Below are 14881 nucleotides of genomic sequence, written 5' to 3'. Positions count from 1 at the left end.
CATTTATAGGTAAGTCTATTAATTTTGCACCTTCCAGTACAATATGTGAACTGAAACACAGCCATCTTTCAAAATGTGTGTGTATCCAAATTTTGCAACCCAGTGTTTACCAAAATGCATGCATTAGTGTAGGCATAAAAATGAATATATCAGTGAAAATAGCAAAAAAGAAATAAATAAAAACTGTTAAGGGAAAATGCTTGCAAAAATATGTACGTTAGTTACTAAGTTACATAAGCATGTGTTTGGGAGAAATTCACACTAAAATGCTGGTGAATTATGGGGATTTTTTAAAAATGGCAAATTCATGTGCAAACATGGAAAACAGAATCTAAGACTGGAAAACTGAGAGAAACGAAATTGACCAATCTTGTCTTCCATTGAGCCCACCAGACTGCTGCCAAAAGAATGAAAATTCTGCTTTATTACAGCCCTACCAGATAGCACCAAATGCCCTCAAAAAATCTTTTTATACACCATCATAGCCTGGATACTCAGAAATCTGCACATATTAGAACAGACTGTTGGAAGGCACAGCCCTTGGATCTTTGGGAATATATCAAAGTTCATATTTTAATAGCATGCTTTTGTAGCGAGCATGATCCTGCTGTACTTAAATACTTTTAAGTTCCATTTATTTCAGAGGGTGAGCATTAGACATATGTTAAGAAGCGCATGTTTGTTTGCCAGTGAATTATATATCTGCTACTAATTATAAACTGCCCTGGGAAGTCTGTCGTCTTGAAAGGCAGCTTAGAAATAACTGAAATATATACATTATTGAAGGAGCAACAGGAGGATCTAATGGTGTTGCAGCAGTGTATATTCAGTCCTGAAATTTGAAGTAGGGGGCAATCCATCAGTGCTCTTGGGGTGTAATCTTAGCCCTCAGATACAGCCAGTGGAGGACTTAGGGTGGCATGCAGAACATTATCTGCCAGCTTCTGGGAAGGGGGCTCTCTGCCATGGCAGGCAGGAATCTATCACCAGTGGTTCTGCTGCCAGCAGTAGCCAGTGGGAAACCCCAAAATGGGGCAGTTTGGGGTGGATCACCAGAGATTCTTCAAGGGGTCCAAAGCCCCCTCTTGTAAGGGACTGGGCAGAGAAGGAATGGTGGAGAGACCCTCCCCAGCCTGACCCTTCCAGAGAAGAGGACAACAGTTCAGAATTACAACAGGGGTTTGAGGGAGGTCACAGCTGAGAGGCAGATGAGGGGGAAAGCTGGGAAATAATGGGAGAGGAGGCGGAGGAAGAAGAAGAAGCACCAGGAGGACGACAGCTGATGGACACAGTTTCTTTAAAAAGCATTCAAGACCCACCCACCCCAGAACCTGGCGAGCCTTGAAAGTAGGAGAGCAAAGAGCTTAGAGACAAATGGCCCTGAGCAGCACCCATACAGGGGGTGATGAAGATGATGACGAATGAGGAAGTGGGAGAGAAGGAGGTGGAGATTCACTCCGGCCATTACTCAAGAGGCTGTGTTCCAAAGACTCTCTCTGTGAATATTGAATAAAAACCGGATGGTAAGAAACATTCCTTGTCTTTGTGCTTTCCTGGGCAACCAGCTGTGGGAGTTGCTGGCATCCGTCTGACACTTCTGTTTGCCCACCCAGGAGCTGGTGCAGCAAAAAAGGAGAAACAACAGCCACCATTTGCTGAATTTGCCAGGGCATCAGATGCAGCAGAGTATTCACCACCCTGTGCCACCCCCAACCCCTATTAGAATTCATACTTTAAAAAAATAATAATTATGAGGCCACCATCTTTCTTTTTCATTCATTTCTACTTCCTGTAGCATTCTGTTAAAAGGGAGAACAAGTGAAAATTGTCAGTGGTTTGTTGTGTGTGTGTGTGTGTGTGTGTGTGTGTGTGTGTTTAAGGCCAAGGACTTGGCCACCCCCACAAACTGCCATAAAAATAAAATAAAATAAAATGAGGTGACAGAGTTCACTTGATCTAATTCCCAGCACAAGCACAGCACCAGTCACAAATTGCTTTGGACAGCGAAACTGAAGAGAATAATGGAAAAGGGGTCAGACTCCTCTCACAGAAATGAGCACTGAATTCAAATCGGTTGTAGCAGCTCAGCACACCTGGCTGCTGCAGCTGCTCTCTTTAAAGGGGCAGAATTAATGGTTTGATAAAAAGTGGTCCAAAGTCTCTTTGATCCAACAGAGATTGGCGCTACCTCTGTGTGGGCCACAGGTGTCGAGGTCAAGCACTGATTTGGTATGCCTGACACTCATACGGCCCTCTGTTGGAAGAGCCTCCGAGTTAATGTCATAGATGTTCCATTTCACTTCCTTGGAGGTACACTCTGTACGCAAGCTGGGCTTGAGCTCGTATTACTCAGAATAGTTCTATTGTCCATCTGCGTTCATGGTGGTTTGTGCAAAAGTAGAAAAATGACAAAACTCTTCTGAGCGGCAGAACTTGGTTTCCAGACTTCCCATAGATTCATACCTTCACTGGACTGCTGTTACTCAGCTATTTTAAGACGATCTAACCATGGCTTGAAGTAAAAAGTGTAAGGCAGGGGTAGCCATTCTGGTGCCCTCTGACTTGTTGTATTACAACTCCCATCATGCTTGACCATTGGCTGCCTGGGGCTGATGGGATTTGTAGTCCAACAACATCTGGAAGGCACAAGGTTGACTCCCTGGAATCGGATATCAAAAGGATTTCCTAGAGAGTGGGCATCTGTACAGCAGCTTGTTCCTCTGTCTTTGCAAATACACAGAGAGAAGCTAAATATAGGCTGAAATCAGCTCAGGGCAGGGATTTATTTCCCCCCCCCTTACGCTGTGATAAGTGATAAGTAGACTGAGATGCTATATAAATATAATAAATAACAACCATCATTCCCAATATCTATGCATTTTGCTTCACTCCAGGATGAGCCTTGCATTTAAGAACACAGCCAGAAGCTACTTTAAATGGTAGAAGTACTGAAATATTAAACTGGGTCATGAATAGTGAATATGCGTGTGCTTAGGAATGCCCAGCAGGTGCAGCCTTAATCTGCAGATCACTCTGCTGTTAAAGTTACAGGATGTGTGTGTGTGTGTGTGTGTGTGTGTGTGTGTGTTTACTTTCACACTCATATATACCTATACAGCCCTTTTGGTAAAGTCTCTCCTGGGGCATCACACCTAGTACAGTGGTACCTCTGGTTACAAACTTAATTTGTTCTGGAGGTCCATTTGTAACCTGAAACCATTCTTAACTTGAGGTACCACATTAGCTAATGGGGCCTCCCACTGCCACTGCACTGCCAGCACGCGATTTCTGTTCTCATCCTGAGGTAAAGTTCTTAACCTGGGGTACCACTTCCGGGTTAGCGGAGTCTGTAACCCGAAGTGTTTGTAACCTGAGGTGTTTGTAACCCAAGGTACCACTGTAATCTACCTTTATTTCAACTTGAGCGGCAGCAAAAGGCACAAGTAACTCTCTGCTCTCAGATTGCTGCTGGCAACTGAATCATGCAGCTTGCCTAATAACGATATGCCCAAGAGTCACAAAGAAAATCAAAGCCTATTGTCCAGCATTGAGGAGGAACTCCCTGAGTATTAATATTTGTATAGTCCCCACCCCAAACACACACTTCCGTTCTGACCTTGCTGAATAGTAGCTAATAGAGGGTGCTTGAGGCATTCAATTTTTGCGAATTCCACTATTATGTACATTACTTGCAGATGAATGTATTTTAGAATTGCTTAATTTTATGAATTTTCTGATGCAGTTCTTGGCTCATACTCCCACCACCACCAATTAAAATACATTTAAACATGGATCTTTTGAGCAAAAACACATTCAACTGTACATATTTAAAACTGTATTTAAATGCAATTTTTCATTTACTTGTTTTTAAATGCAGCTCAACAGAGAAATGGGGCAGAACAAATCTGTGTGAATGAATGGGGCATGGACTGGAAAGAAACTGGTCCATTCATCCCTATTTTCTCCTAAGGATACAGTCCCTCTCATTTCATCGGCACAGGCTCAGCCACATCTGATTTGATGGTAAGCAAATCTAGACAAGTATAATTTCAAATACCCCGGATACTGAAAGCGGATGGTTCTGTTATATAGTATTTTACTATGTGGGCCAGTGGTGAAGAATAGTGATGAATTTACTGCTTGAGTAAATGAAATGAAAGGCCGAAGGGGACATGCGAAGTGGGAAATAGGAATGGAAATGAGAAAGTGCATGGGAGAATATCCTTTGGATCTAGCCTAGTATCATGTAATATTTGTATTTATGTTGATTTTTGCATGTGTGTGTGTTTTAATGCATTAATAGAATTCCATTTTTGAGTGTAGCTTTATTATGTTTTATGAAATACCTAGAGCAGGCATAGGTGAACTCTGGCCCTCCAGATGTTTGGGACTACAATTCCCATCATCCCTAGCTAACAGGACCAGTGGTCGAGGATGATGGGAATTGTAGTCCCAAACATCTGGAGGGCCAGAGTTTGCCTATGCCTGACCTAGAGGACTCTGTTGAATGGACACAAATAAATAAATCCTAATTGTATGGGTCAGTGAATTTACTAGACTATATAGCATGGGTAGGCAAACTAAGGCCCAGGGGGCCAGATCTGGCCCAATCACCTTCTAAATCTGGCCTGCGGATGGTTCGGGAATAAGCATGTTTTTACATGAGTAGAATGTGTCCTTTTATTTAAAATGCATCTCTGGGTTATTTGTGGGGCCTGCCTGGTGTTTTTACATGAGTAGAATGTGTCCTTTTATTTAAAATGCATCTCTGGGTTATTTGTGGGGCCTGCCTGGTGTTTTTACATGAGTAGAATGTGTTAGGATATTTCCGTTCCACCTTAAAAGGGAGCAGGCTTTGAGAGTCACAGAGTCTGCGTATTTCCTGTTCACAGGATGTTTATGTTTTCTGTTGCTTTCGTTTCTCTCTCTGTGTGTCGTAGACACTGAACCAGGCAGTCATGTTTTTCTTTGTTCTGATCAACGCTGAATAAAACTTGTAAATAATGCTCTCCTGAGTGCGACTTCTGCTGTGCATTATCTGCTGATAAAGAGTGTACATCGGCTCTAGAATGGTCTGGAGCTCATGTCGCTAATTGCTGATACTGCGTGTCTACGGGAGATCGATGGATCGTCCGGCAGCCGGCTTGGGGGCCATGATGGACTTTATCTCCCTGGCAGTATCCCAACAGAATGTGTGCTTTTATTTAAAATGCATCTCTGGGTTATTTGTGGGGCATAGGAATTTGTGTGGGTTTTTTTCTCTCCAAAATATAGTCCAGCCCCCAACAAGGTCTGAGGGACGGTGAACCGGCCCCCTGCTGAAAAAGTTTTCTGACCCCTGCTATATAGTGTATGACATGTCTCCAGCATAAGGATGGGTAACTACATCAAGTTCAATTTTTTTATTTTTCCCATCTTAAATTCATTTTGCCAGATTGGCACATCCACTTGCATTTTTAAAATAATAATAATAAATCCTTGTGAAAATTCATCACCGTTTAATATTAATTTCTCCTAATATGCCCATGTTTGTATGCATACACAATTTTTTGAAACTCCCCCCCCCAATATAATGCACTCCAATAATATGTGTGTTTATATGCCCACTTCACCCAATAATGTGCATTTCTGAACACATTACTTTGCTGGAGAACTTCATTACAAAATTCAGAGAAGTACAACTTGCAAAGGAGGACTGTATTTCGGGTTTGTTTTGGAAAGAGCAAATTAGTTAAGTTCACAATTAACATGAACGGAATCAGATCCCTCCCCCATCCCTATGCCAGCATGCCTACATAGGATGGAGAATGTCTCACCTCTCCAGCCATCTCTCAACGCTGATACTCCTGAGAAGAGATCTTTTGCCCCTCTATGGCCCGCCTTGCATACGGTGATTTCTTCCAGAGGAGCATCTCTGAATCATCCATGCAGATGGTTTCAGCTTCTCCAGGCAAGAAATTATGACTCAAGTCTAAACTTAGCAAAACTGGTGATTAACCAGTAAAACAATAACTCCAACACTGTTTTTAATACATATTTGTCTTTCACCAGAGAGGCAAGTGAAACTTGCTATTATCAGATCACAGCAGAGAACAGAGATGGTTCAGAAGAGACAAATAATTTCATGTTACTTCTCCATAAAATGGCAAAATGAGCTGCCTCTGATCATTAACTGACTTTTTCTTCCATAAGAGTGCTCTGAATAATCATTACTTATCTTCGTGTACGTACATTGAGTAATAAAATAATTGCAGGCTTTATGTGAGAGGATTTGAAAAGACTTCACTCCGTACAATCCTGAGTTTCTGATGAGAAGGTTGGGATGAATGCAGCATGACATTTCATCAGCATGTCACCTCCATGCTGAATTGATTGATTTTGGTACAGATGGTGAACAATACACATATATTATTGACTGCAATCAGAAATTAAACTCTGGAATTAGCAAAGACAGCTTTTCAATTCCCACCCCCCAATGTTCTGTGTGAAGAAGGAAGATGAAGCAGTGAATCTCCCCAATAATTTTTATCTCATCTTCTCTTGTTCTATATATTGTTGTTAGTTTGGGATGGGGGTAGGCCGTATGCTTGAGTCCTTTTTAATTCCTGGATCCAGCAAGGATTCAAGTGCTGCAATAGCCAGGCAGGTTTCCTGGTTATAGCCTAAATGTGAATCATTAAGGTCACTTTTTCTTGGGAGAAAAGCAATGGCAAACCTAGACAACATCTTAAAAGGCAAAGACATCACCTTGCCAACAAAGGTCCGTATAGTTAAAATCATGGTTTTCCCAGTAGTGATGTATGGAAGTGAGAGCTGGACCATAAAGGCCGATCGCCGAAGAATTGATGCTTTTGAATTATGGTGCTGGAGGAGACTCTTGAGAGTCCCATGGACTGCAAGAAGACAAAACCTCTCCATTCTTAAGGAAATCAGCCCTGAGTGCTCACTGGAAGGATGGATCCTGAAGCTGAGGCTCCAATACTTTGGCCACCTCATGAGAAGAGAAGACTCCCTGGAAAAGACCCTGATGTTGGGAAAGGGATGACAGAGGACAGTGTTCTCGAAGCTACCAGCATGAGTTTGACCTAACTGCGGGAGGCAGTGGAAGACAGGAATGCCTGGCGTGCTTGGTCCATGGGGTCACGAAGAGTCGGACACGACTAAACGACTAAACAACAACAACAACAGAAGCTAGAAGCAGGCTGGGCAGCTAAGAGACAGAGCCATGCTTGATTACTGTTTGAATCCGAGGCTGTGGCTATGGAAGAAGCAAGGCCCTCTTGGGGTGTTAATGCTGTGAGCCCCTCCATTGTAGGTTCAACTTGTATATGTGTGTGAATGAACCACATATCATAAAGACTCTCTGCACCTTGGAACATCCATGTTTGTAAGGAAGTACTGGAGTTCAGCAAATGCACTTATGAGCTTATGAGCATTTCTGAATTTCACTGAATTGCAGCATGACCAAAAGTCCTTCAGGGGAGAAAAACACCATGTGATCTTTCATGTGATAAGACAATATTTCTCTAACAAACCTATTATACAGGGCAGATGGTTGCCAGGGAGGGGTGCCCATCACAGTAGATCCTGTGAGTTGGATGTACAGTGGTACCTCAGGTTACAGACGCTTCAGGTTACAGACACTTCAGGTTACAGACTCCACTAACCCAGAAATAATACCTCAGGTTAAGAACTTTGCTTCAGGGTCAGAACAGAAATCGCGTGGCAGTGGCGTGGCGGCAGCGGGAGGCCCCATTAGCTAAAGTGGTACCTCAGTTTAAGAACAGTTTCAGGTTAAAAACAGACCTCCAGAACCAATTAAGTTCTTAACCCGAGGTACCACTGTACATCTGAAACAGGACCAACTTATAATAAAAATGTGTATTGGGTGTTTATGAGGAATGAATACTTCAATTGCTCTGTCTTGTCATCTTCAGTTGATTAGCTGGTGGAAGTCACTTTTAATTGGCTGTGTTGATAGTTAAACGCACTTGTAAACACTTGGAGGCTATTCTTGTTCTGGTATGTTGCTGTAATGAGGAAGGCAAATGTGAAAGAGCATAACAAGTGTGGCATTTTCCGCTAAGAATGGGTGGTAGTTTTGGTTTATTAAAATCTAAAATCTCATACGTTCTTCAGTACATCAGAAAAGGGGACTTGTATTACAATGGTGTTGTTTACTAATTAAAAGGCCATTATTTAATCTATCAAAAAGTCTTTAATCAGTTGAGAGTCTCTGTTATATCTCCATTTAGATATTTAGTGCTACTTGTGTTTCCTGGCCTTACACACAAAATATAAGTACTGTACAGTATAGTCTGAAAGAAGAGCCAAGGGACAAATCAAAGTAGAAAGAAATGAAATAGAACAAGAGGTTATGTGGAAGATGTAACCTTATACTTTATGTTCTTTCCTCCACCAGAGTCCTTGGAACAGTTGATGGTCTTTATTACTCAGCAGTTCCTACTGAGTCGTGAAAATTCAAAATGAGTGAACCTCAGCTGAGCTGCCTTTAATGGGCATCTGGATACTTCTGTACAATAGCAGGGCCAACCCAAGGCATTTTGTTGCCTGAAGCAGAATTGCAAATGGTGCCCCTCTCCCTCAAGATGGGTCAAGTTATGATGGCATCCAAGACAGAAAATCCCATAAGCGTTACTCACTGAGAGTAAAACTACAGCAATAAAACTAGCTAACTAAACAAATTGCTGCTCTTTAATGGCACTCAGTATTATCAGCCTGAGGCAGCCAGCTCACTCTGCCTAATAGTAGGAATGGCCCCCTTCCTGTAAGAAGGTATAGTCTGTCATATGCAAACTTTTATCTAATGCATCAAATGAGTTTAAAATCCAAATAAAGTGACGCAAACATCATCTTATTTGGGTGAATGAAGAAGAACTGTTTCCCCTCAGTATTACCTAGCAATTCCAGACAATTCAAAAACAAAATGACAAGCGAATGGTAGCATATGAGATACTCATAATCAAAATGAGAGAGACTCATTTTGCCATGTGGTGAGCTGTGAAGCTAATTAGTTTACATAATTTCATTACAGTGTTGCCAAAGTAAATAACCTCTGGCCCACCAGAAAATGACTCAAGTTGATTTAAAAAAAAAACCTTGGACCATGTGCAGATGGAGTCTTGATTTGTGGAAGGAGTGCGATAACGGCTATGAATTGAAATAGGCACTTGTGAATACTGGTTTCCTGTAAATAAAGAAAAATTGAGGGGGTCAAAATACTGCTTCAATAAAGTGACTTAATTTATAGCCCACAATCAAAGAATGATTTTGTTTCCTCCATTAAAGCTAATGGAATGAAGTCTAGATAGAAGTCCAGTTTTCTAAATGACGGTTTAAAAAGTGTTGTTGTTTTTTAACCTTAAACCATGGCTGTGGTCCTAAAGAGATTTTCTTAGATGTAATGGCCGCTCCACATGGGACTGATTGTCCAAAGGAAATCCAGAACGCAAAATCCTGAAAGTTGCCTTCCATTGCCACAGCTGACACCTATCCCTAGCAGCCCTTGTAGGAAGACAGGAGAAATTGAATTGAATTAATTTGTTGTCTGCCTCCTCTGTTTCGTCATTTGCCTCCTTCAGTTTTTATTTTTAATTCGCCTGTTATATTTATTAAGTGCTTATAAAATAATTTATATTCTGCCCTCACACAAAATGTCAGGGTGGTGTACAGTGATCTAAAAGACATTAAAAGCAAAACAAAACTATAATCAAAATGGCTGGCTACTCAAGAAAATTATAAACAGCTACATGGGCCTGCCAGCATTAAAAATATGATTTTATTGTTACCGGATTTTATACTAGGGTTGCTATATCTTGAAGTGCAAAAAAGAGGACTGGCTGTGGTCATGGTATGCAAAGCAGCCCGAGCCCAAAAAATCCCCCCAAACCCAGACATTTCCTTTAAAATGAAAAAATTTGCCCAGATTGGCATGTTGGTTCGCCAAAAGAGGACATGTCCGAGTTTTCCAGGACATATGGCAACCCTATTTTATACTGTAATCCACCCTGGGAACATTACTTCGAAGAAAGACGGGTTTGAAATCAAAACGCACCCACAGAAACCTGTTGATGTTTATTTCTGCTATTAAGATTTTGCCTGCTCACTTTTTAAAGGCAACAAATGAAACATGTGAAGACACTTTTTCAAATATTGATGCTCTGGAATCTTGGGGAAAGAGAAGGGAAAGAAACGGTAAATAAAATATGAGACATTTAAAATAAAACTCAGTAATAGGGAAGAATAAACCATAAATAAATGAACCATTGCAACAGGGCCCATGTCACAGGCTTCATACCAAGGTTTTGGCAGAGTAGAGTTAGCACTCAAACCCAGAGGAGGCAGTGATGGCTGGTGCCCTTTGGGATTGGTGGGGCAGAGCAATGGTGTTCCTGTTTGTGCTCACTACAAACAAGTTTTCTCTTCAAATTAGACACTGTTTTCATTCAGTTTCGTCAGTAAAGTGTTATTTTTTCTCTGGACATTTGCATTATTTAAGTGACTTTGCTAACAGTGATTACCTTAGCATCATATCTTATTAAGCAAATCGACCCACTGGGCACCTGCAAGATAATTAGTTTCTGACACCTTTCTTCTATCAGAGGACCCAGGTCCAACCCCAGACCTGCAGCAAGATTCTGGGCTCCTATGCCTTCAGATTTAGATAGATGTGATGACATGTGCAATAATTTTGGCCAACCAGATTACTTTTACTGAGAGAAACTATATATCCAAATGAGGTGCCAGAAAAATTATTCCAGAATTTGAAATTATTTTAACTGGATCCAGACAAAGTTAGTCGTCCTTTAGTAACATCAAAATCAGTAGGATTTCATTAATCATGACTAATATGTCCCATTGATTTCAGTGTGACTAAGCTGCAGTCCTAATCCTATTTGCCTGGGAGTAAAGGCCATTGATCTCAGTGGGGTTTACATTTAAGTAGACATAGTTAGGATTGCACTCTTAAGTCAGGATCCTATCTTTAGTTTTCCATAATACAGTGGTACCTCGGGTTACATACGCTTCAGGTTACATACGCTTCAGGTTACAGACTCCGCTAACCCAGAAATAGTGCTTCAGGTTAAGAACTTTGCTTCAGGATGAGAACAGAAATTGTGCTCCGGCGGCGCAGCAGCAGCAGGAGGCCCCATTAGCTAAAGTGGTGCTTCAGGTTAAGAACAGTTTCAGGTTAAGTACGGACCTCCGGAACGAATTAAGTACTTAACCTGAGGTACCACTGTAAAAGGAAAGCCTAGGTATTCTTTGAAACATTGCTGGTTTCAGATTCTGTCCTTTGGAAAGACCGCGTGGGGTTGGGGGTGTCACTAACAATTGTAATGGATGAAAAACATAAATATCCTACCAGAGGTATCTTACAGATTATTTAACCTTAGTTAATTGCACTGTATTCAATTTACTATCAGTGTTGCTGTAGGTGGATTTATCAGGTGTGTGTAAAGATGCATCCTAGCAAATCAGGTCAAGCTGACCTGAGCCGCAAGCAAATATGCCCTCAGAAATTCTAATTCTATAATGTCTCACAAGAAATGAAAAAGAAATGAAGCTGATCTGTAGAAAACACAACTTGAAAAAAGGTAATGCACATATTTTTGTAAACTAAGAAATCTTTAATAGAAATCTATTTTAAAAAGAAAAAAAAATGTGCAATAAACAGATCTTTTGCATGTCATTCTGAACTTGTGGCAATATAAAGTAAGGAATGTCCTAATGATGACAGAGCATTCCCTGATCACTTCTGCCTGGTAGTCATGGAGGAATCTATATTCCTTGGATTTGTATAATATTGGTATAGACCTATAGGCATGACTAGTTCAGTGCCCTTGGGAGGACTTTTGGACTTATGTTTCAAGAATAGCCCCACCTGTCACAGTGAAAATTGTTTTTTTTAAAACAGGGTGGAAAAATCAAAAGCTGTTTGTGAGATGCTGTGGATGGCCAACACTTCAAACAATAAGAATACAACAAGTATTCACAAGCCCCTGACAACACCTAATGTACAGCCTTCAAAGTGGCAATGAGGAACAGGATGAATTTTCTTTATACAGAGGCCTTGCTTGTGGGTGCAGAAATGTGCCTATTTCACTTAAAGGTAAAAAGAAAAGAAATATTAACACTATTAATAATTTCATATTAAAAGCACCTAAAATTTGGGGCCTGCAAGCTTACAACCTACTAGGCACAACACAAAATTAAAAGGAAGCGGCGGGGGGACAACAAGTAAACGTAGGCAAATAAATGTAAGCAAATATTAGGGTTACATAATTGTTTGTATAATGACCAGCTGGAATGGAGACAGCTCTGTCTGTTGGCCTAAATACACAATATTTTATTTGAGGCACTGATGTGTCCAATAAAATAATGTGTAGCTGGGCCAACAGACAGAGCTGTCTCCATTCCAGCTGGTCATTATTATTATTTTCCCTGCCAATGCCTCAAAATTGCTTTTGGTTAGACTTTTTTTTCTTGCTGCCTCTTTCTTATCTCAATATGTTACTGCATATCATAGTAATACAACTGCTATTTCAGATCATGTGCTCTGGTTTCTCTTGTGATGCAGCTGCCTAATGTGGTTAAATCCTCCGGCACATGGTGCTTGAATGTTCCCCTGTTGAAAGATGAGATTTTCAAAATGCAGATGAGCTCTTAACTTCATTGTTTTTCAAAATATTCCTGAAGGTTGTACCATGGGCCGGTCTCAAAGGATATATTACTCCAGCAGGACATGGGTGCAGCTAATGGGCTGTGACTTATCTGGTACTCAGACTGGCAATCTTCTATCAAAGAGGCAGACTGGGCTGCCATGTGGGGCAAGTTTCCCTTCAAATCAGTGTCAGCCTCGATGAAAAAGAGGGCATGGAAAATGGAAAAGAGGCACCTCACTCATTTGTCTGACCCACTCACCCTGCAATTTCATGGAGTGGGTGCATGTAGTGGACCTGTGAAAAGGTAGCCACATTCAGGGAGGCAGCATTCAAAAAAATTAGACAGATACCTGGATAAAACATAACAAAAGGCTCAGAGTTGGCTTTACCTTAATCTTTACTTATGGACAATATGACCCTGCATTTTCAGCATTTTGCCAGCTTTTATTAGCAACCAGGTTATAATAGTTAGACAACTGGAAATCCTTAAGAGGGTGTGACATGGACCACGTTATTAAAAAGTCTGGTACTGATACAAATAATGTGCTCAGGGCCCTACGTGGAAATAGCGGGCATTGGACCTGGTCCTTCTGTGTGCAAATCAGAAGCTCTACCACTGAGCTACAGCTTTCTGCTAATATCTGCTTTGTTATTATTGCTTCTAGGATATTATGCCAGTGTCTGTTTTTATGGGTGCCTGCAGCTGACAAGTGTCATGGGGGCCTCATATATGTCTATAGTTTGGACATATAACATTATACAGTCTAGATGTTTTAGACCACAATTTCCACGCCATCATCCCCGGTCGTTGGTCATGCCAGTTGGGGCTGATAAGAGTTCTAGTCAGTGCTATTTTTCTAGAAAAAGAGGTGCCAGAACTCACCATGAATACTTTCCTTGTTCTCTTATGGCGCCCACCTGAGAGGTGCCAAAACTGATTTCTGGCTGAAAAAAAGCCCTAGTTGTAGTCTACCAGAGGGTACAAGGTTGGCTACACCGGTATAGACTTAATATGAAAAATATAAGGTACTTTCTGTACGGTGAACACTCAAAACATACCATGAAGACCTTGGTTAAATCTTCACACAGTTGGGCTCACCATGGGGCTATCAGGGAAGTAAAGGACAACTGGAAGGTGGAGAAGTACAATTTGTGGAGCTCTCAAAATAAAATAAAGGCAGCCACGCAGCAAAGTTGCAGTCATCGTGACCGAAAACGCGCCAGCCCACACCTGCTTTTCATTTTCAGCACAGTGAGTGGGAGAGTTCATCTTGCCTCATCTGTCAATCTTAAAAACGTTTGATGGGGACCTTGATCTGTTCACGCCTGATGCCAAAGATTGTCATCAAAATAATAGAGATGCTGTATTTACGCACCTTTAACGTCATTGTCGTCTATGCTCTTTAACAAAGAACGCTACTGCAGGCAAAGGTTTGAAGAATGATTAACAAAGAAACATCCTTCTTATTCATAATGGCAAATAAATGCTGTAGTCTGGATCCAGTCCGAGTACCTGCTGTTGGGCTCTAAGTTATCCTACAGAACATACTGACTCACTCACTCGTTTGCCTGAGAAGGAACTGGGGCAACAGCAACAACAGAAGGACTTGGGGAAGCATCACATTATCCAAATATTAGTCATCCTCAGAGTAGCCCCACTGAAATGAATGGAGATGACTAACTTAAGTAGATTAAGTTCAATGGGTTATGAGTAGAGTAAGTTCAATGAGTAGAACTTAGTTAGATACAACCTTCTGTTCTGGGTAGACGCAATACTGTACGACAGAAGTGGGGATCTTGAGGGAAGGCACATTTACTGCAAAACATTGTAGCAGATATATCATCCATATATCATGTGTGTCCAGTCTACTAGGCCTCCCTGCATGGGGCTGGGAACCCAGATTGACTCGGTTCCCCATCCTGATGTATGTATGTATGTATGTATGTATGTATGTATGTAGTCCCCTTCAGACTGGAGCCAATCACACACCTCCTAGACGAGGCACAGGCCTCTGGGGTAAAGCTATCCACTCATTCTCACTGGCTACTTCATGCATTCGGTACCTGCACATGCGGAATGCCTGAAAGGGGCTCATGTTCTGCTGCGCTACAAATTTAGGAGGCAGAAAGTGTAGTCAAACTGAACATAAATAAAAAACGTCGTTTGCCGCCATCCAAAAAAGGCATTAACAGCA

Source organism: Podarcis pityusensis, assembly GCF_964106645.2.
Source record: "Podarcis pityusensis genome assembly, chromosome: 12".
NCBI classification, from domain to species: domain Eukaryota; kingdom Metazoa; phylum Chordata; class Lepidosauria; order Squamata; family Lacertidae; genus Podarcis; species Podarcis pityusensis.
Note: the sequence above shows the minus strand (reverse complement) of the source record.